Source organism: Musca domestica, unplaced genomic scaffold (assembly GCF_030504385.1).
Source record: "Musca domestica strain aabys unplaced genomic scaffold, Musca_domestica.polishedcontigs.V.1.1 16, whole genome shotgun sequence".
Lineage (NCBI taxonomy): Eukaryota > Metazoa > Arthropoda > Insecta > Diptera > Muscidae > Musca > Musca domestica.
The window spans coordinates 15749904-15772144 of NW_026712219.1; the positions used below are offsets into that span (position 1 = coordinate 15749904).

Below are 22241 nucleotides of genomic sequence, written 5' to 3' on the forward strand. Positions count from 1 at the left end.
GGTGAGGTACCAGTAGGTGTTCGCAAATATATAGCATCTTCACAACAGAACTGGTGTTATTTCGCTTTCTTTGAGCGTTATGTTTTTCAAAATTAGATTATTGCTTCCCTTTCTGTGCAGAAAATACATATTTTTAAAAATTCGATCATACCAGAAGAAGTGGACTGATATACTCCATCTTTACACCAGACCTTGGGATGTGTGAAATTTGAAGACAATCGGACTCTTACATCACATTTTATGAGAGTTGTAATTATTCAAAATGTTGACCATTCGTGGGGGAGGTACTTGAAGGAGTGAACCAATGTTGTCCATTTTCGCACCAGACCTAGCACTGATGCAAATATTACGACTTGCAAAGTTTGTGGGGGGGAGGTACCAGAAGGAGTGGATGGATATATTCCATCTTAACACCAGAGCTTCGGTTAATATAAATATTGGGATGTCCGACATTTGAAGACAATCGGACTCTTACATCACATTTTATGAAAGTTCTAACTCTTCAAAATTTTGACCATTTGTGGGGGCTTCAAGTAGAAGCAGGGAACCGATTTTGTCCATTTTTACACCTAACGTAGAACTGATGCACATATTAGGATTTGCAAAGTTGGAGCAAAATCGGATTATCCTTTCTCTTTCTGTGCAAAAAATATATTTTTTTTTGCAAATTTCGGTCTTTTGTGGGGGAGGTACCAGAAGGAGTGGACCGATATTGCTCATCTTAATGTTGGGATGTGTGAAATTTGAAGACAATCGGACTCGTACATCACATTTTATGAGATTTGTAATTATTCAAAATTTTGACCATTTGTGGGGGAGGTACTTGATGGAGTGGACCGATATTGTCCATTATCACACCTGATCGAATACTGACGCAAATATTAGGATTTGCAAAGTTGGAGCAAAGTCGGATTATCCTTTATCTTTCTGTACAAAGAATATTTTTTTTGCCAATTCCAACCTTTTGTGGGGGAGGTACCAGGAGTGGACCGATATTGCCCATCTCCGAACTCGATCTAAGTTTGACAAAGATATTACGATGTACCAATTTGGACCAAATCGGATACTCCCTTCGAGAGTTATCGTGCGCACCAGCCAGTCAGACAGACGGACGGACGGACGGATCGACTCCAAATGTTCGAAAACTGATTTGGTACAAAGAGGCCTAAAGTCTTAAAACGTTATTTCGACTAGGCACGTTTTGACCGTATCAAATGATATATACCCTCTGTAGGGTATGGCTGAGGGTATAAATATATAAAAATTTTGGCGTTTTACTTTGTTGCAGTTTTTTTTATCTCATCCTGTATATAGATTTCAAAAATGTATGCTTCAGACTACGAACTTTTTTAATAGGTAAATTTGTTGTATTTTAATTCTGAAAACAAATTTAAAACTTTAAAATATAATTTTTCTCGGAAAATTCCGTCTTTCACCTTATCCTCGACCAGGAAAAACATAAACGGCTATGTATGTGTTGGAATTGATTAAATGTTTTCATAATAAAATCGACCATAAAAATGTTTAATTCTAACTTCGAAGTGATTAATTACTCGACATAAAGTTGTAGTTGTTCTTGTTGCTGATGTTTGCTGCAGCAGCTGATGCTACTACAGAACTGAGAATGAAAGCATTGCTGCTGCAATGGAGCCCCCCTGCCATTCAAAAATTGTTTTCATTTTGCTATGTATCTCCATGCATCGTTGTTGTTGAAAAAGCTATTTTTTTTTTCTACTACGAAATTACACAACTGAGTTTAATATCTATTTTTTTTTGTTGTTGTCTTTGCAATTGTTTTTGTTGGAGACAGGGTTGGACAAATGTCACCAACGCATTCATTATATTTGGCCACCAACAACGACTGTTGTTGTTGTGGCAAAAGGAAAATTATAATCCTTTATTTCTCTTTCATTTCATTTCAATTCAATTCTACTTTTTTTTGTTTTCTCAATGTTCTGTTGTCCTTCTAACTTTTGTGCGGTAGTAGTTGTTGTTTTTAAGCATATATGCCTCGGCTTTGCAAAAAATGTGTGTCTGCGTGTGCAACAGTATTGCCGTTTTAAAAGATGCTACGCTGACTAGAACTATCAAGCCAAATTGTTACGTACAACCTGATGAATTTTGGTCACGGAGGTCATTGTGGGTGCCTCCAAAGGGTTCTATGTGCATGAAATGAGAGTCCAAGTACCTTAGTATTTTTATACCCTCAGCCATATGGCTACAGAAATTAAGCCGATTTTGCTTCAACTTTGGAAATCTTAATATTTGCGTTACAGCTAGGTTAGATGTGAAAATGGAAAATGTCGGTCGACTCCATCAAGTACCTCCAAAACAAAGGGTCAAAATTTGGAATAATTACAACTCTTATAAAATGTCCGATTGTCTTCAAATTTCACACATCCTAATATTTTTATAAACCCAAGATCTGTTGTTAAGATGGAATGTATCGGTCCACTCCTTCTGGTACCTCTCCCACAAAATGTCAAATTTAAAAAAAAATAAATATTTTTTCTGCACAGAAAGGGAACTGATAAGCCGATTTTGCTACAACTTTGCAAATCCTAATATTTGCGTCACTGCTAGGTCAGGTGCAAAAATGGACAATATGGGCCTACTCCATCAAATACCCCCCACCCCCACAAAGGGTCAAAATTTGGAATAATTACAACTCCTATAAAATGTGATGTATGACTCCGATTGTCTTCAAATTTCACACATCCTAATATTTTTATAAACCCAAGATCTGTTGTTAAGATGGAATATATCGGTCCACTCCTTCTGGTTCCTCCCCCACAAAATGTCGAAATTTTCAAAAAAAATATATATTTTTTGCAAGGAGAAACGATAATCTGATTTTGCTCCAATTTTGCAAATCCTAATATTTGCGTCACTGCTAGGTCAGGTGCAAAAATGGACAATATCGATCCACTCCTTCTGGTACCTCCCCCACAAAGGGTCAAAATTTTAAATAATTATAACCGTCATAAAATGTGATATAGGAGTCCGATTGCCTTGAAATTTCACACTTCCCAATATTTATATTAACCCAAGGTCTGGTGCTAAGATGGAATATATTGGTCCACTCCTTCTGGTACCTCCCCAACAAAGGGTCGAAATTTTGAATATCCATTAAAAGCTCATAAAACGGGAAATTAACATCGGATCCCATTTAGACTTGGCACATCTAAATATTTCTATCGACACAGGAACTGTTGAAAAAACGGTAGAGATCGGGCCATTCCTTCTGGTACCTCCCCCACAACGGGTCAAAGTTTTAAATAACCAAAACGTTTATAAAAGCCGAAATAAGCATCAGGTACTCTCTTTATATTGCACATATCCCATTATTTCCACAACTTTTGCCGAAGGACAAACAATTATATATAGCTACCTTATATCTAAACATATAAAAGAGTAAGAGAGAATCTACGTCCAGACGAAATTTTCTGAAGATAGAATCTTGACATTTTGCACGTAGGTCATTCTTGGTGCGTGTGATAAGGCTGGGTTTTTGGAATTTCATACTAAACAGATACGAAAAGTACTAAAAAGTGAATACTTTGTATTGGGCAAACGGAATGAACTAGAAATGTAGAATGAGTCACTGATGGTGTGCTGAACAGATGAACCATAGGGTTCTTGGAATTTCGAACTTTCTATAATTGTACCATTTGGTATTATGTGAACGGATAGAGATAAAAAATGAAATTTGGTATGAGATTAAAGGTTGGGTATTGATAGCGCTTGAAATCTGAAATTTGCTATCAGGGTCGCTGTTCATGTGTAGACTGAACATATCGAGTGGTTTCGGGAATGTGTACTATAATTGTAGGAAAAGTACTGAATGGTATTGGGTGAAAGGATAGAGATCAAATTCAGAAAAACGAGTGGACCGATATATCCCATCTTCATACCAGATCTTGTGTTGGTAGAAATATTGAGATATGGGAATTTTATAATGAATTGGATCCTTATTACACAGTTTATGAGTATTTCGTTTATTCAAAATTGTATCCCATTGTGGGGGGGGGGAGGTACCGGAAAGAGTTGAGCGATATATCTCATCTTCACATCAGATCTTGTGTGTATAGAAATATAGAGATATGCGACACTTCAAGACAACTGGACACTTAATTTATATTTTATAAGCGAAGAGATCATATAAAATTTTGAGCCTTTGTGAGGTAGGTACTAGAAAAAATGGACCGATTTTGTCCATTTTCGCACCTAACCTAGCAAAATATTAGGATTCCCAAAAAATTCAATAAAATTGGATGGTTCATGTTCTTTTTGTGCAGGAAAATATTTTTTCCGTATAAAACGATATACAGGGGGAGATGAAAAACTGCATCAATTTCCGACTGCTGTCATTTCTCGCCCGACAGCTGTAAAAATTATTCCAGTGACAGCTTATTATATCGTTTACAAGCGTACAAAAGCATTATGGTGAAAATTTTCCAGTTATCCAGAAAGTTATTCGTGATGGAATTCAAGCGTGATAGTGTGATTTCTTTATATTTGGCTGGAAAACCACAAGTGGTTATCGTGAATAAATCTATTGTGTCTCGTACCATCGCTCGTTACCGTGATACTGGTAGCGTGGCCTGACGTCAAGGAAGTGGACGGAAGAAAACCGCAACATCTACAGAAATGGTTCGAAAAGTATAGAAGCGACTTGATCGAAACCCGCGTCGCAGTGGTCGAAAATTAGGCTCGTGAGCTGAACATATCGCAACATTCCATTCGGCAAGTATTGAAAAATGAGCTCGGGGTAAGCCATTGAAATTCCAAAAAGTGTAAGAACATACACCGCAACAGAAAGAAAATAGACTCAAAAAAGCTAAAGAGTTGCTTCGCTTGGCCGAAAGTGGCGAACTGCCGAAAGTGGTTTTCTCCGACGAGAAAACATTCGTTGTCCAGCAGTTTGTAAACAAACAAAATGAGCCAAAAGGGTGAGCTGAAAATGTGCACCTTCGCTTGGCCACCAGAACTCAAGCGCCGGCCATGGTGATGGTGTGGGCCGCCATAACAGCCTTTGGTCGCTCTCCGCTCTTATTAATCGACCTTTGCATCAGAATAAATGCCGAATATTATCGCGAAAATATTCTGGAGGGTGTATTAAAGCTTTGGACACGCAAACATTTTGGCCGCAGACCTTCCACATTCCAACAGGACTCAGCACGCGCCACCCATGAATGGTTACAAAATGAGGTTCCTGGCTTCATTTCCATCGCACAATGGCCACCAAAATCTCCCGATACCAATCCGTTGGACTATTGTGTCTGGAGTAATTTGGAAAGCAAGGCAGTAAAAAATACCAAAGTGTCGATCACCTTAATCGCCGGGAATGGGCCAAAAAACCGCAGAGCAACATTCGGGCAGCGTGTTAGGGCTTCATTGGCGTTTAAAGGCCATAATTAGTGCCAAAGGTGACAAATTCGAACAAATCTTAACTTATTCTAAAATTTGATGCTATATCCGACATTTTTTGCTTTCATTCAATAAAATTTAAAAAAAAAATGTAAAAAGTATGGCGTTTGGCTTTGTTGGGTTTTTTATCTCACCCTGTATACCCTCTGTAGCCGTATAGCAGAGGATATAGTAACATCACAGTATATGTATGTCGATGGTAAAGCTATTCTAAAGGTCCCTCGGGCTAAGGGCTTCCAACCATTTTTGGTCGGAATAATACCCAAATTAATATATATTCTCTCGCAACACCGAAATTTCTTAACACCCTCTCTTTCCCACAACTCTTTGGTTACGTTTCTCCACCGTGCTTTTTTGCCATCAATAAATGGGCGAAAAACGGTTGGCAAAAAAAGGCGAAAACACAGAAAAAAAGTGCCAGTTATGGTAACAAACTACAACAACAACAAAACCTAAGTACGAAATCAACAACAAAAACACAAACATCATTACACACACAGCTAGCAAGTTGTGGCCCAAACGTTGGCAGTACATTGGTATTGTAACATGGATGCCAGTTACACAACAACAAGCGTTGGTGTGCGACGTTTTGTTGTAACGACATTAAGGGCAATACAACACACAGAATTTTATTGTTGCTGCTGTTGTTGCTGTTGTTACTCCTAAAAGTGTTTCTGTGTGTGTGGCGTGGAATGTGAGAAGAGAGGTAAGGGTGTAGGAAGAGAGGAAGGAGTGAGCCCAAGGAAGCAATGAGTGTGGCCAGCCAAGCCAGTCCTTGTATTCCGTTGGGTTGCTTGGCCTGCCGTATTGGTTTCTTCTGTGTGTGTCCATCATTGATGTTTGTCATTCTTGAAATGAAAACCGGGGATGGGGGTTGCTTGGATGTTCGGTTGGATGTATGACGGCGGTTTGATAAAGGTTGTTGGAAAGGTGTTTTTCGTGGAATATATGTGCTCAACCGGGCGGTATAAGGACAACAGCCACGGAATATTGTAAGCAGGTCCTATACACGAATACACACACACACACACACACACACGAACTTTACACCTACATCCACTACACTGCCATTTGCACTTGACGTCCGTATGTAAATATAAACAGACAGAGGCAAACATGTAGACAAACATACACAAATGCTATACGCGAGGAGTAGATGATAGACCCAGCCACAGATATAGCAATTACAACAACAACACCAACAATAAAATGGCAACAACAACGACAACAATACGTACTTACAAAATGTACACATAACACATCAATGACAAAGTTAGCAACAATAGGGCAACAACAGAAACGAATGAACCAACGACGAATCTAAGAGTACATTCATCTAACTATCCATGTATCCACCGGGTACATCCATCCAATCCATGTGCACAATCGTCGTGTGTCCAACAGAATGTGTCCATTATGAACACAAATCCACACACACACACACACTCATCCATTTGTGTTGAGAACGACAAAATATTGGTGGAGGTAAAACCAAGTCTGGTGGGGGTTTCGGGCCATGTTTGTATATTCATCGAGTGTTTTGCCATTGGGGCAAACATTGTTGCAAGAAATTTAGACGAAGCGAACACACACACCCACCCAAACACTTGTGTAATTACATTTGCAATAACTAAACGAGTGTTTGGATGTGTGAGTGTATCTGTGTTTTTAAATTGAAGGTGGCAATTTCAAACCCACTACTTCATAGAAGAGCTCCACGACAGACCAACAGATAGACATTATTTTCATGTGAAAAATTCCAAAACAGCTTATAAACATATTGAGGAAATCCTTGAAATTTTCCGTTATCCTAAGTTTGGAGCAATGCCGGATAGGATGATAAAACGGGGAGTGAGATTTCAGGACAAGGAATGAAGGTTTTACATGAATCGAATGGGAAAGGAGGTCAAAATACGTCAAGTTGTGGCAAGAGCTACCGGGACAAAATGAGTATTTTGAAGTAGAAGGTCTTCTATGAGAAGATAAGACCATCTTCTGACCTTCTATGAGAAGACCTTCTTCTGGGTTCTATGAGAAGACCACATTCTGGCCCTCTATGAGAAGACCACATTCTGGCCTTCTATGAGAAGACCACATTTTGGCCTTCTATGAAAAGACCACATTCTGGCCTTCTATGAGAAGACCACATTCTGGCCTTCTATGTGAAGACCACATTCTGGCCTTCTATGAGAAGACCTTCTGCTGGTCTTCTATGAGAAGACCTTCTGCTGGTCTTCTATGAGAAGACCTTCTGCTGGTCTTCTATGAGAAGACCTTCTGCTGGTCTTCTATGAGAAGACCTTCTGCTGGTCTTCTATGAGAAGACCTTCTGCAGGTCTTCTATGAGAAGACCTTCTGCAGGTCTTCTATGAGAAGACCTTCTGCAGGTCTTCTATGAGAAGACCTTCTGCAGGTCTTCTATGAGAAGACCTTCTGCTGGTCTTCTATGAGAAGACCTTCTGGACCTTCTGGTCTTCTATGAGAAGACCTTCTGGACCTTCTGGTCTTCTATGAGAAGACCTTCTGGTCTTCTATGAGAAGACCTTCTGGTCTTCTATGAGAAGACCTTCTGGTCTTCTATGTGAAGACCTTCTGGTCTTCTATGAGAAGACCTTCTGGTCTTCTATGAGAGGACCTACTGGTCTTCTATGAGAAGACCTTCTGGTCTTCTATGAGAAGACCTTCTGGTCTTCTATGAGAAGACCTTCTGGTCTTCTATGAGAAGACCTTCTGGCCTTCTATGAGAAGACCTTCTGGTCTTCTATGAGAAGACCTTCTGGGATAGGATAAGACCTTCTAGGATAAGACCTTCTTGTCTTCTTGGAGAAGTCCTTCCTCTAGGACCTCCTCTAGGATAAGACTTTCTTGTCTTGTTGGAGAAGACATTCTGGTCTTCTAGGAGAAGACCTTCTGGTCTTCTAGGAGAAGACCTTCTGGTCTTCTAGATACCTTCTGGTCTTCGAGGAAAAGACCTTCTAGTCTTCTAGGAGAAGACATTCTGGTCTTCTAGGAGGAGACCTTCTGTCTTCCAGAGGAAGATCTTCTGGTCTTCCGGTCTTGTATGAGAAGACCTTCCGGACTTCTATGAGAAGACCATCCGGTCTTCTTTTAGAAGATTATCTGGTCTTCTATGAGAAGACCACCTGACCTTCTACTTGTTGATCTGCTATGAAAACTTCTTCTATTTGGTTTTCTTCCGGTCTTTTATGATTTTTCAAGGACTTAAGAACTAAAATTGTGGATATTTTAACGAAGGAAGTAGGAGTGAAGGAATAAAAAAGCAGCGATCTAGGATTTTTTAAATAGATTTTTCCAACATCCATCTTCCATCATGGAGTTTTTAACTGATTTGTTAGACCTTGAATTTTTAATTATATTTTTTTTTCAAAGTAATTTTTTATATTTTCATCGCGCAGCACAATCATTCCAACATGCCAGTTCCCACAAAAATATATTTTTACTTTCCTTTATCAATTAAAAAAAACTTTCATGACATTTACAAGACTTTACTCAATCAATTTTTGTGTAGGCCACATTTGTTACACTTCTCTCATTTCGTTCCAACAGCAATCCTCCCTTTTCAAAAAAAATCTTACATTTTCTTGAAGCAATTCGAAAAACCTTTGTTCCTCCCAGCAAACCCCATTTTTGTTCGTTTGTATCTCAAAGTGACATTTTTTTAACAAAACGAAGGAAACACAAAAATGCTTCTGAGTTATTGTTGTATTTCCTTCCTTATTCGTGGGGGGGTTGCCACTGGAGAGGGGAGTTGTTAGAGTTTCTTTCGTGCAATTTTTTCTCAACTTCAATTTTCTGTACATGTTTTTTTTCGTAAAATTGAAAACTGACTACATTTCATTTTACATATAGATAAATCCTTACAACATCAACGACAACAACAACAAAGTGTCGAGGAAAACAGGAAAGTATCTTCTTGACAAATAAATGGGTATGCGCTGAGGTACATCAAGAAGTTCTTGGGAAAAAGGGATCCATTCCAGGATGCCAATTTTTGTTGTGGGATGAACTCTTGAGTTGAGGTTGAGCTTTCGAATGCCCATACTCTTCAGAGGAGATGCAAGTCAAAAGGGTGGAACATTCTTTAGTTCATCTGTAAAGAAGACCAACAGCTTTTTTTCCGAGACGACCAACAGCTCTTCTCCGAGACGACCAACAGCTTTTCTCTGAGACGACCAATATCTCTTCTCTGAGACGACCAACATCTCTTCTCGGAGAAGACCAACATCTTTTCTCGGAGAAGACCAACAACTCTTCTCGGAAAAGACCAACAACTCTTCTCGGAGAAGACCAACAGCTCTTCTCGGAGAATACCACCAGATCTTCTCAGAGAATACCACGAGCTCTTCTCGGAGAAGACCACCAACTCTTCTCGAAGAAGACCACCAGCTCTTCTCGAAGAAGACCAACAGCTCTTCTCAGAGAAGAACACGATCTCGTTTCTGAGAAGACCACGAGCTCTTCTCTGAGAATTCCACGAGCTCTTCTCTGAGAATTCCACGAGCTCATCTCTGAGAATAGCACGAATTCTTCTTTGAAAAGACCAACAACTCTTGTCTGAGAAGATCAATAGCTATTCTCTGAAGAGACTAGTACTACTACTGGTATTTTATGTGAGAAGACTTTCTGGTTTTCCATACGTATGCCTTCTTCTGGTCTTTTGTAAAAACCAACTTCAGGTCTTCCAACAGAAGACCGTATTCTGATCTTCTATAAGAAGATATTCTAATTTTCTAGAGAGAAACCCTTCTTCTTGTATCTTATGGAAGACCTTTTTCTGGTCCCCTATGGGAGTTTTCTATGAGAAGAATTAGTTCTGATCTTCTATGAGGATTCTATATTTGGTCTTCTATAATAGGACTATCTTCTGGTCTTCTATGTTAAAGTCGTCTTCTTTTGGTCTTCTATGAGAATACTTTTTTGTCTTCTATGAGAGGACTTTCTGGTTTTGTAGATAAACACCTTATGTGGTCTTCTATGAGAAGTCTACTATTAGAAGAACTCCTTCTGGTTTTCAATGAGAAGAACTACTTCTGGTCTTCTATAAGAATTCCATCTTCTAGTCTTCTATGTTAAGGCCTTCTTTTTTGAAAAGTCCCTCTTCTTTTCTTCCATGATAAGATCATCTTCTGGTCTGCTATGAGAAGACTTTTTCTGGTATCCTTTTACAAGACCTCCTTTTGTTCTTTAATTAGAAGACCATCTGCTTCTTTTGGCCTTCTGGTCCTTCTTTTGGCCTTTGGTCCTTCGTCTGTTCTTTTAATTTAACATTATTTTTTGGTTTTCTATGAGAAAAACTACTTCTGGTTTTCTATGAGAAGGCTATCCTCTGGTCTTCTTTGAGAGGACTTTCTTCAAGTCTACTATGAGAAAACCTCATTCTGCACTAATATAAGAAAAGGCCTTCTTCTGGTCTTTTATGAGAACTTTTTCTGGTCATCTATGTGAAGACCTTCTTCTGGTTTTCTATGAGAAAACCTTCTTGTCTTTCGGTCTTCTATGAAAGAAAGACATTTCGTTCACCTATGTAGAAGAGTCTTTTATGGAGAAGACCTTTGGCTCCTTTATGGAGAAGACCTATCGTTCTTTTATGGAGAAGACCTATCGGTATTTTATGGAGAAGAACTATGGCTATCTTATGGAAACGACCTATTGGTCTTTTTCGAGAACACCTATCTTCTATGAAAATAATTTCGTCTGGTCTTTTTTGAAGAGTCCTTCTGTTTTTCTTCCATAATAAGACCTTCTACTGGTCTTCTATGAGAGGACCTTCTTTTGGCCGTCTTCTTGGCGGTCTTCTTCGAGAATACCTATCTTCTATGAAAATAATTTCGTCTGGTCTTTTTTGAAGAGTCCTCCTGTTTTTCTTCTATAATAAGACCTTCTACTGGTCTTCTATGAGAGGACCTTCTTTTGTCCTTCTGTGAGAAGTTCTTCGTCTGTTCTTCTCTGATAAGACCATCTTCTGGTTTTCTATGAGAAGAACTACTTCTGATCTTCTATGAGGAGGTTATCCTCTGGTCTTCTTTGAGAGGACTTTCTTCTAGTTTTCTATGAGAAATCCACATTCTGCACTATTATAAGAAAATACCTTCTTCTGGTCTTTTATGAGAACTTTTTCTGGTCATCTATGTGAAGACCTTCTTCTGGTTGTCTATGAGAAGACCTTCTTGTCTTTCGGTCTTCTATGAAGAAGACTTATGGCTCTTTTATGGATAAGACCTTTGGAGAAGACCTATGTCTCCTTTATGGAGGTATTTTATGGAGAAGACCTATCCGGCTTTTATGAAGAAGACCTATGGCTCTCTTATGGAGAATACCTATCGGTCTTCTTGGAGAAGACCTATCTATATCTGTGAAGAAGGCCTTTCGGAACTCTATGAAGAGGCTATTTTCGTCGTCTATGAGAAGACTAAAAACTCTTCTTTGAGAAAAACAACAGATTTTCACTTAGAAGATGAACAGTTTTTCTCTGAAAAACGCTTCACTGAGAAGAACTTCTGGGCTTTTTTGGAAGACCTTTTCCTGGTCTTTTATGAGAAGACCTTCTGGTCTCATATGACAGCGACAACCAATCTTTTAGTAGGCAATTAAGTAAAATTCTGTATAAAAGTCTCACCTAATTTACATCTTATAGAGATTTTCCCATAAATGTAATTAGAAAAGGTATATGTAAAAATCTGCAATTACAAAAGCTGACAATTTTTTTTATCAATGAAAAATTCCATTTTATCCTATTTCCTTATATCAACATGCACTTGACTGTCCTTTCAGTTACACTTACAGGATTCCCAGAAAAAAAGAGAAAGATTTTAAATTGTACTCTTGTGATTATATCACGTACGTTTGTATGTACGTTTCAGCGAAAAGATGGATATACCCATTCCCCATTTCTGCGTTGATTTTGCAAAAGGGAGGGAGGAGGAGAGCCCCCCCATTCTTAAGATGATACCATGTTTTCCACTTTCAATAGATTCCGTGTTTCCAGCCAGTCGTCACCCGCAATATCGGAAAACTCACTGCCACAACACACTCACTTCCCCCCAATAACCATTTTCCTTATTGCTCACCTCTCTCTTCCTCTCTTTCTCACCCTCTTACCAAATATGTATTCCGACATTCGTATTATGATTGCGCGCCCATTGACCAAAAACCAAAAACATTTTACAATTCTTTACATAAAAATTCGTTAAGGATATTCACCCACACACCCACACAAACACAAAACGAAATATACAAAAGCATATGGAATATATGGCAGAAACAGGTTCGCACACCCACACACCCTTACGTTTAGGGCACGGAGGCACAACGAGGATGGCTGTGATGGCTTTTAAACAAATATACACAGGGACACACTCACTCATGTTCGCTTGAGCTACTCTCTCCCTCCCCCACCTCCCTCTTCTTCTTCTTCCCATATATTATAGTTATCCTTTAGTTGTCGTTGTAGCTTTTGTCCTGTGTTTGATTTCCTTCTTGGATCTTGTTCCCCCTGCCATCCATACCCATCGACTCGTACCCGGAAAATTCTAAAGCAAGAACAACAACATGACATGTGCACTTTGTAGTTGTCTTTTGTTATAGAACGCGAGCAGTGAAATTTGAGATGGAGAGGAAGGTGGTGGTGGTGGGTGGGTGGATGGTTGGTTGGCAGGCATTAAGAAGTTGTATGTTGTTGTAATGGCAACAAGACTTTTGTATTGTACGAGGGGATAGAATCCTTAAGTTGTGAATATGTGCATATGTGTGGGTGGGTGAGTGAGTGAGTGTAGCAACTGTACAGGGAGGCAACATAAATGTCAGCAAAACTCTGCCAATATTCGAAATATTTTAACAAGCGGATATAATATTTGAATTCCCTTTCGGATTCAATGAGTTTTTATATTTATGTGTTAACGAAAAATTGCCATATTATTTTCGTAATAGGCCAGATGACCTGCAGCGACATGAGTGGGTAATGAGTTGTTTTCCGTTTCAATCATAACAGCCACAATGGATGAGTGTCCAAACAAAAACTTGGAACTCATTAAAGCTGAATAACCCATTAAAAGGTAATGTAAACAAACTGCATTTAATATTACCAACAAAAGCAAAGTCTTTTCTCATTACCAAGTAATGACTAACGTCAGTAGAGTGTGTACGCCACCGACTAAAAACCCTAAGATTGTGAGTTCGAGACTCAGTGCCAAGAAAAAAAATACAGCACTATGAGATGCTGAAGTAGATATAACCCTTGAAGCATCCCATAAGTTTAGATTTGTTCGAATTGGTCACCTTTGGCACGAATTATGGCCTTCAAACGGCCAATGAAACCGTCACTCGCTGCCCGGCCCATTCCCAGCAAAGCGCTTGATCATCGTGATCGACACTTTGGTATTTTTAAGTGCCAACCTTGCTTTCCAAAATACTTCAGACATAATACTCCAACGTATTGGTATCCTGAGATTTTGGTGGCAATTGTGCGCTGGAAATGAAGCGAGGAACCTCATTTTGTAACCATTCTTGAGTGGCACGTGCTGAGTACGATGATGCTGAGACCTGTTGGAATGTCCAAGGTCTGCGGGCAACATTTTTGCGTGCCCAAGGCTTTAATATACCATCCAGAATATTTTCGTGATAATATTCGGAATTTATTCCGATGCCACAGTCGATTAATACAAGCGGAGGGCGATCATCGGCTGTTATGGCGGCCCACACCATCACCATGGCCGGAGCTTGAGTTCTGGTGACCAACCGAAGTTGCACATTTTCAGCTGACCTCTTTGGCAAGTAAACACGATCATTTTGTTTATTTACAAACTGCTGGACAAGGAATGTTTTGTCATCGGAGAAAACCAGATTCGGCAGTTCACCACTTTCGACCAAGCGAAGCAACTCTTTAGCTCTTTTGAGTCTATTTTCTTTCTGTTACGGTGTAAGTTCTTGCAATTTTTGGAATTTCAATGGCTCATATTCCCGATTGGAATATTGCGATATGTTCAGCTCACGAGCTATTTTTCGACCACTGCGACGCGGGTTTCGATCAAGTCCCTTCTTTACTTTTTCGAACCATTTCCGCTGATGTTGCTGTTTTCTTCCGTCCACTTCCTTGACATCGAGCTACGCTACCAGTATCACTGTAACGAGCAATGGTACGAGACACAAAAGATTTATTCACATTTAAATGCTGGAGTGCTCTAACGATAGCCACTTCTGGTTTTCCTGCCAAATATAAAGAAATCACACTATCACGCTTGAATTCCATCACGAATAACTTTTTTTCTTGAAAATTCTCACCAAAATGCCTTTGTACGCTTGTAAACAATATAATGAGCTGTCACTAGAATAATTTTAACAGCTGTCGGACAAGTGGCTTAGAAACGACAGCAGTTTGAAGTTGGTTGGAGTTTTTTCATTTCACCCTGTACAAACAAAAATCGGAAGGAGCCTAAAATTTTTGCGTTGAAGCTTTAAAAACGTTTCTTCTTTTTTAGCTATAGCTTCATAATCTGCTGGATTTTCTATCAGAGAAGATATCAGAGAATACCCACTTTGAATAAATTCCCCTAAACATTGTGACAAAAATCGGCAAAAAATCTCTATCTATTTATCATGACTAAGGGAGTCACCGTTGCATGGGATCTTTGTATAGCCCGTGGACTTGTGCCGGCAATTTTCTGTCACTGCATGAATTACTCATGCAATATCCATAAAAATACTAAATTTAAGAAGATGGCAGTAAAAAATGTGACTGAAATCATGAAAATGCCAAATATTGGAAGTCACGGTCATATCGGGGCTATAAGAAGATCTGGACCCATATGGACAATTTCTGTCATACGAGAGACGAACTTCAAATACCAAATTTAAGGCATAGAAAATGTGATACAAATGCCAAATACCATACAATTTAATATTCGAATAGTTCGTTGCAAGGCTATTACCTCCATAGTGGGGACACACACTGCAAATTCGATATAAAACTACAACTAAAACGCCCAAAAACAGCTTAAATCTGTCGGACCTATATGACCCATTTTCGATACTAAAAAATTGCATGGATCTAAAATAAAGGGTAATCTTCCCGCAAAGGAACAGCGTTTATAAGGCTACAAAGGGAATATATCATTTGATAAGGCCAAAACGTGCCTCATCGAAATAACGGTTTTTAGACCTCTTTAGACCAAATCGGTTTCAGGATATTTGGAGTCGAAAAGAGAAAGAATTATCCAATTTGGCTCCAACTTTGCAATCGTAATATTTGCATCAGTTCTAGGTCAGGTGCGAAAATGGACAATATCGGTCCACTCCATCATGTACCTTCCCCACAAAGGGTCAAAATTTTGAATAATTATAATTTTTATAAAATGTGATGTAAGAGTCCGAATCTCTTCAAATTAGACACATTACAATATTTTTAGTAACTCAATGCCTATTGTGAAAATGGAATATAAGGGTCCACTCCTTCTGGTACCTCCCCCACCAAGGGGTCAAAATTTTGAATATCCATGAAGCTCATAAAACGCGAAATAAACGTACGATTCCATTCAGACTTGGTACATCTCAATATTTTCATTAATACAAGATCTGTTATAAAGATGGGGGAGATCGGACCATTTCTTATGATACCTCCCCCAAAAAATGTCAACGTTTTGAATAACCAAAGCGATTATAAAATCCGAAATAAGCATCCGTTCCTTTTAAAATTTCACCCATCCTATTATTTCTACTAACACAAGATCTGCTTGAGAAAGATGGAATATATCGGTCCACTCATTCTGGTACCAGCCCCACAAAGGGTCAACATTTTGAATACCTATGAAGCTCATAAAACGTGAAATTAAGATCCGATTCCATTAAATATTTCCATCAACTAGAAATCGGTTCATTTCTTCTGATACCTCCCCACATAGGGTTCAAGACTTTGAAAAACAAAACGCTGGAAAACAAAGAAAGCGAGATAAGCATCCAACTCTCTTCAAATGTCACACACATAAACATTTTAGCTAACACAAGATCTGTTGTGAAGATGATATATATATATCTCTGAACCCCTTTTGGTACCTCTCCCTCAAAGGCTCACAATTTTCAATACTCATATCTGTCATAACTTGAGAAACAAGTTAGCGAATCTTTAAAAATTGCTATATCTAAATATTTCTCTTGACCAGAAACCTGTGTCGAATATGGAATTTATGATTTCACATAAAATTGGAGGAAAATGATCAATTTTCTGATTTCCCAAATTTTAATCTTTATTAGATGGAGTATGAAAATGGAATACTTCGGTCTATCACATCTGGAACCTCACGCACATTTTATCGTTTTCTAAAAATTATTACATATCTCATATATGTGAGAGAATTAACTAATATAGTCTACACGTCGCAATATTTATATCCTTTTTATTTATTTTTTTTTATTTAAGTCTGATACGAAATGAACAATATTGGCCCATTCTTTCGGAACCTATCATAGAGGGTCAACAATTTGAATAATCATAACAGAGGCAAAAACCGACTGATACTTTCTAAGTGTTTTTCGTATATTTAAATACGTTTCGTACCCTTTTAGTACGAATTTCTAAAAACAAAGCCTTTAGCCGTTTCGTCTGTGCATTGGCTCACAGTCAGTCAGCTATTTCACTGCTCTTTTACATATATTGTTAGATTGAGTTTTTAAAGTTTATAATAAATCGTGGAATGATTTCTAGTTTTAGAAGAGTTTTATGCCTTCCCTACCCTCTTTTTGTGGGGGATGCGCAAGAAGTGTTGGTCAATGTTGTCCATTGTCGCAACTGTCCTCAGCGTTATTGAAATCGTGTAATTTTTCAAGTCCCAATTATATTGGATAATTACTTTGCGTCATATGAGAAAAATACACATATATGGACTCCAAATGTTCCGAAACGGATTTTGTCCAACAAGATGTGGGCTCTGAAACAGTTATGACGATGGGGAACATTTTGGACCTGAGGATATTGAAAATACCTTATAAGAACTTGCGGAAAACGTGCAACCATAGATGATCTTCTACATATTTTATGAATGGAAGGCCTATTATTGATCCTACGAATTTCTCTCAAAAAGAATAGTCTTCTAATTAAAGTTATCCATGGGAAAAACTAAATATTTATAGAAGTGATTCAATTATTTTGGTTTATTTCATAAAATCAAATGGCTAACTATAAGAAGATCTGTATAGACCGACCAATTAAAAGAAAAAAAATTGACCAGTTTTTAGGCACTTCCTCTTCACCATAGAGTGAAGCAATAAAATGATATGACAGATACGACGAACAACACCCGGGGCAGGCAGGCAGGCTGTTGATGAATTTCTCATCTATCTGACGAACAGCAACGTGTTTCACATAATCAACGGCCAGCCGGCCGGCTGTGGCCAGGGAAGCAGAAGCGGCGGAGACGGCAGTAATGCTTTTGTTTTCTTTATAAAATATTTTTGTGTTCGTTATTATTAATTTGTTCGAATGTATAATTACCCATTCCATTTCGTTTTATTTCGGATTTTTTTTTTTTTTTTTTGATATGAAATATGGCAGCCACACACCGAACAGAAGTGATGAATTTATATTCTTTTCTTGTTTTAGTTTTTTTGCTGCTACTCACTTGTGATGTCGATTCGAAACAGTTCAAAATGTTTTTATATGGGTGATTACCGAGTTTTCGCATTTATTTGGTTTATTTCTTTTTTTTGGCAAATAGTTGGATAGCTCGCTCGGTTGGTTGATCGGCTGCCTGGCTGATTGGTGGTGGTTAAGGTGGTGGTGTCACAACGTCCGTCCATCCATCCATTCATAAGCTCTCTTTGTTTTTTCCTTGTTGTTGAAATTGTCAATTCGTCATTTGTTTTATAGAAATCCAAGATAGAGGAGGGGTGGAGTGGTAGAAAATGTTATAGATATTTTTTTTTTATTTTTGTTGTTGCTTTTGCTGCTGCTACTGATTTATTTGCACGAATCTATACTACTTTTTATATTTTCCTTTTGTCTAGTTTGTCTTTTTTCAGAAATTTGCAAAAATGTTATTTCAATTGAGTCAGAGCTGGGAGTTGCAACCCCATAATAGAGTGAGTTACTTTTGAAAATCTTGTGAAGTAAAAATAATTGATTCACTGAACAAGTGCGTTTTTTTTTTGTGATTTTGTACTTCAGAGGAATGAAAAGTACCAAAAGGTATAACATGGTATGTCACTGTTAATTAGAGCTCTGTAAGAGGAGGGGTAACAGAAGAAAAATTTAGACAATCTAAATTAGTACAAACAATTTAAAAAGCAGTAAGTTCAGCCGGGCCGAACTTTTAATACCCTCCACCATTTGCCTCCACGAATTTGGAAATTTTCATAAAATAAAATCCTTAAAAAATTCTGTTAAAATTTTAAAAATACCGAATATAGCCGTTATATTGGGGTCTATACGACGTGGACATACATAGGCATTGTTTGTCATAAGCCATTACCATATTCAAATTCGAAACTTGAAATAAACGGTGAATAATGTGGCTAAAATCGTCAAAATACCGAATATAGGGAGATACTGATATATGGGGGCTATACGAAGACCTGGACCTGCATAGACATTTTTCTGTCACAGACTGTAGTTCCCATTACGAACTCTAAATACGTAATTTCAAACACTTCCGGTGAATAATGGCGCTAAAATCATCAAAACACCGAATTTTGGGAGGTACCGTTATATGGGAGCTATATGAAGACGTGGACCTGCACAGACAATTTTCTGTCGTAGGCTGTAGTATCCATTACGAATCTCAAATACCAAATTTGAAACAATTCCGGTGCATAATGTCGCTAAAATCATTAAAATACCCAATATAGGGGGTACCGTTATATGGGGGCTATACGAAGACGTGGACCTGCACAGACAATTTTCTGGCATGGGCTGAAGTATCCATTACGAACTTCACATGCGAAATTTGAAACAATCCCGGTAAATAATGTCGCTAAAATCATCAAAATACCGAATATCGGGGGGTACGGTATATGGGGGCTATACGAAGACGTGGACCTACATGGGCCATTTTCTGTTTTATGCTGCAGCATCTATTACGAACTTCAAATGCCAACTTTGAAACGATTCCGGTAAATAATGTCGCTAAAATCATCAAAACACCGAATTTTGGGAGGTACCGTTATATGGGGGCCATATGAAAACGTGGATCTACATGGCCCATTTACGAACTTAACCTGCCTACTGGGAAAATAAACAGGGGTGCAAAATTTTAGCCTTCTATCTCAATTCGTTCGAAAGATAGCGTGATTACAACAGACAGACAGACGGACAGACAGACAGACGGACAGACAGACAGACAGACAGACAGACAGACAGACAGACAGACGGACATGGCTAAATCGACTTAGAATTTCACGCTGATCAAGAATATATATACTTTGTTGGGTCTGACATGAGTATTTCGAGGAGTTACAAACGGAATGACAAAGTTAATATACCCTCTATAGTATGGTGGAGGGTATAAAAATCAAATTCTGAATCACTGTGCTTCATTTTGGTTAAGTCAACATAACACGGTTATTCAATGATTACTCCATACTTTTGTTGTTGTTTTTGATTTCAATACTACAAATATTGTTGAATATTGACTTTTGTGTGTGTGTGTTACGTTTATTATTATTTTTTTGCCAAGCTGGGTCGCATTTTAATTTTATTTTCAATTTTATTTACCTACTTGCCACACTCATTGATTAAGTTTTGTTGTCGTCGTTGTTGTTGTTGCTGTTGTTATTACCGCTTTTTTCCAAAACGTCGTCATAGACACACACAGCAAACACTCTTACACACTCACTGGGGTTTTGACTTGCCCGCCATTCAACCATCCATCCATCCAACCAACCAACCAACCCTTTTATGGCCATTGAGTGAAGGGGAAAAACGAATTACTTGTCCATATCAAAAGGATTTATTATCGTGTCATATACTGGCTTCATTGTCTTCGGGGTTTACTGTACCTGCGATAATATCAATTGGGATATGAATACGACGAAGTAAAAAAAAACAGAGGAAAACGCACAAAAACACAGACATGTATTCTCTGTCAGGGCAGAAGTAATGTAAACTCAATGGTTGGACGGCCGTAATGACCATTTCCATTGACTCGAAAAGATAAAAAAACTGTAATGTAATTAATTTATGATATTTTACCTAATTTTTCCAGAGGGGATTTATGTACCTGGAAATAAAAATAAAAGAAAAATAATTTCTGAGTTAATTTATTAGTATTTTTTAAAAGAAATATCCACTAATAAACAAATGTTGTTTTTATAAGAACAACAATAAAGGGATAAAGCCCGACTTTTAATTCTATAGTCCGATTTTTTATTCTACACTCCAAGAATCGATTTTTTTTCAACCATTACATCTACCCAACAAAAAAACACCTTTTATAAATGTTCAAGTAATTTGTTTAGCTATTTCTTAAAGCCTACAATTCTACATATCTACCAATACGTAAATTAAACCTGTAAGGAAGGTCAAAAGTCGGGCGGAGCCGACTATATGATACCCTACCCTACCCAAAAAAAAGTTTGTACCAGAAGGAGTGGTCCGACATATTCTATCTTCACACATGGTCTTGTGTTGCTAGACATAGTGAGATATGCCGAGTTAGAAAGGAATCGGATGCTCATTTCGCATTTTATGAGCTTTACTGCTCTTCAAAAATTATGATCCCACGTGGGGGTGGTACCAGAAGGAGTGGACCGATATATCCCACCTTTATGCCAGATCTTGTGTTTATAAAAATATTGGAAATACAATCGGTCTATTATTTCTCATTTTATAAGATTTATAATTATTTCAAGATTTGACCCTTCGTGGAGAGGTATATTTATGTAGTGGGCCAATATTGTTCATTTTCGCTGTATAAGATAAATTATTTTCTGTGAAAATGTTGGTATTTTGTGGGAGAGGTACTAGAAGGAGTGTACCGATATTGTCCATCTCTGAACTCGATCTAAGTTTGATAATAATACTACGATGTACCAAGTTTGGATCCAGTTTGATCCAGATAGCCAGACAAACGGACGGACGGACGGACGGAGGTCGACTACAAATGTCCTAAAACGGATTTGGTCCAAAGAGACCTAGGATCTAAAACGGTGAGGCACGTTTTTATACCCTCAGCCATAAGGCAAGACGTGCCTAGTCGAAATAAAGTTTTAAGACCCTAGGTCTCTTTTTGGACCAAATCCGTTTCAGAACATTTTGAGTCGATCTAGCGATGTCCGTCCGTCCGTCCGTCTGTCTGGCTGGTGCGCACGATAACTCTCGAAGGGAGTATCCGATTTGGTACAAACTTGGTAAATCGTAATATTTTTGTCAAACTTAGATCGAGTTCGAAGATGGGCAATATCGGTCCACTCCTTCTGGTACCTCCCCCACAAAAGGTCGAAATTTTAAAAATATATATTTTTTGCACCGAAAGAGAAAGGATAATCAGATTCTCCAACTTTGGAAATCCTAATATTTGCGTCAGAGCTAGGTCAAGGGAGAAAATGGACAATACCGGTCAACTCCATCAATTACCTCCCCCACAAATGGTCAAAATTTAGAATAATTACAACTCTCATAAAATGTGTTGTAAGAGTCCGATAGTCTTCAAAATGCACACATACCAATACCCAAGGTCTGGTGTTAAGATGGAATATATCGGTCAACTCCTTCTGGTACTTCCCCCTCAAAAGGTCGAAATTTTCAAAAAATATATTTTTTGCACAGAAAGAGAAAGTATAATAAGATTTTGCTCCAACTTCGTAAATTC

At 38.2% G+C, this 22241-nt stretch overlaps 1 protein-coding gene across 7 annotated transcripts in view; it reads right to left on the bottom strand.

Annotated features, from left to right (window-relative positions):
* The window catches only part of LOC101892503 (uncharacterized), a 247949-nt gene that overhangs the window by 113283 nt on the left and 112425 nt on the right, over positions 1 to 22241 (bottom strand). The window contains exon 2 of one of the 7 annotated variants that reach the window (XM_059120163.1): positions 20624 to 20651. The exons of the other annotated variants lie outside the window; for them this stretch is intronic. The gene's annotated coding sequence lies outside the window, so the exon portion shown is untranslated. The remainder of the gene's footprint in view (positions 1 to 20623; positions 20652 to 22241) is intronic. 7 annotated transcript variants of the gene reach the window in all.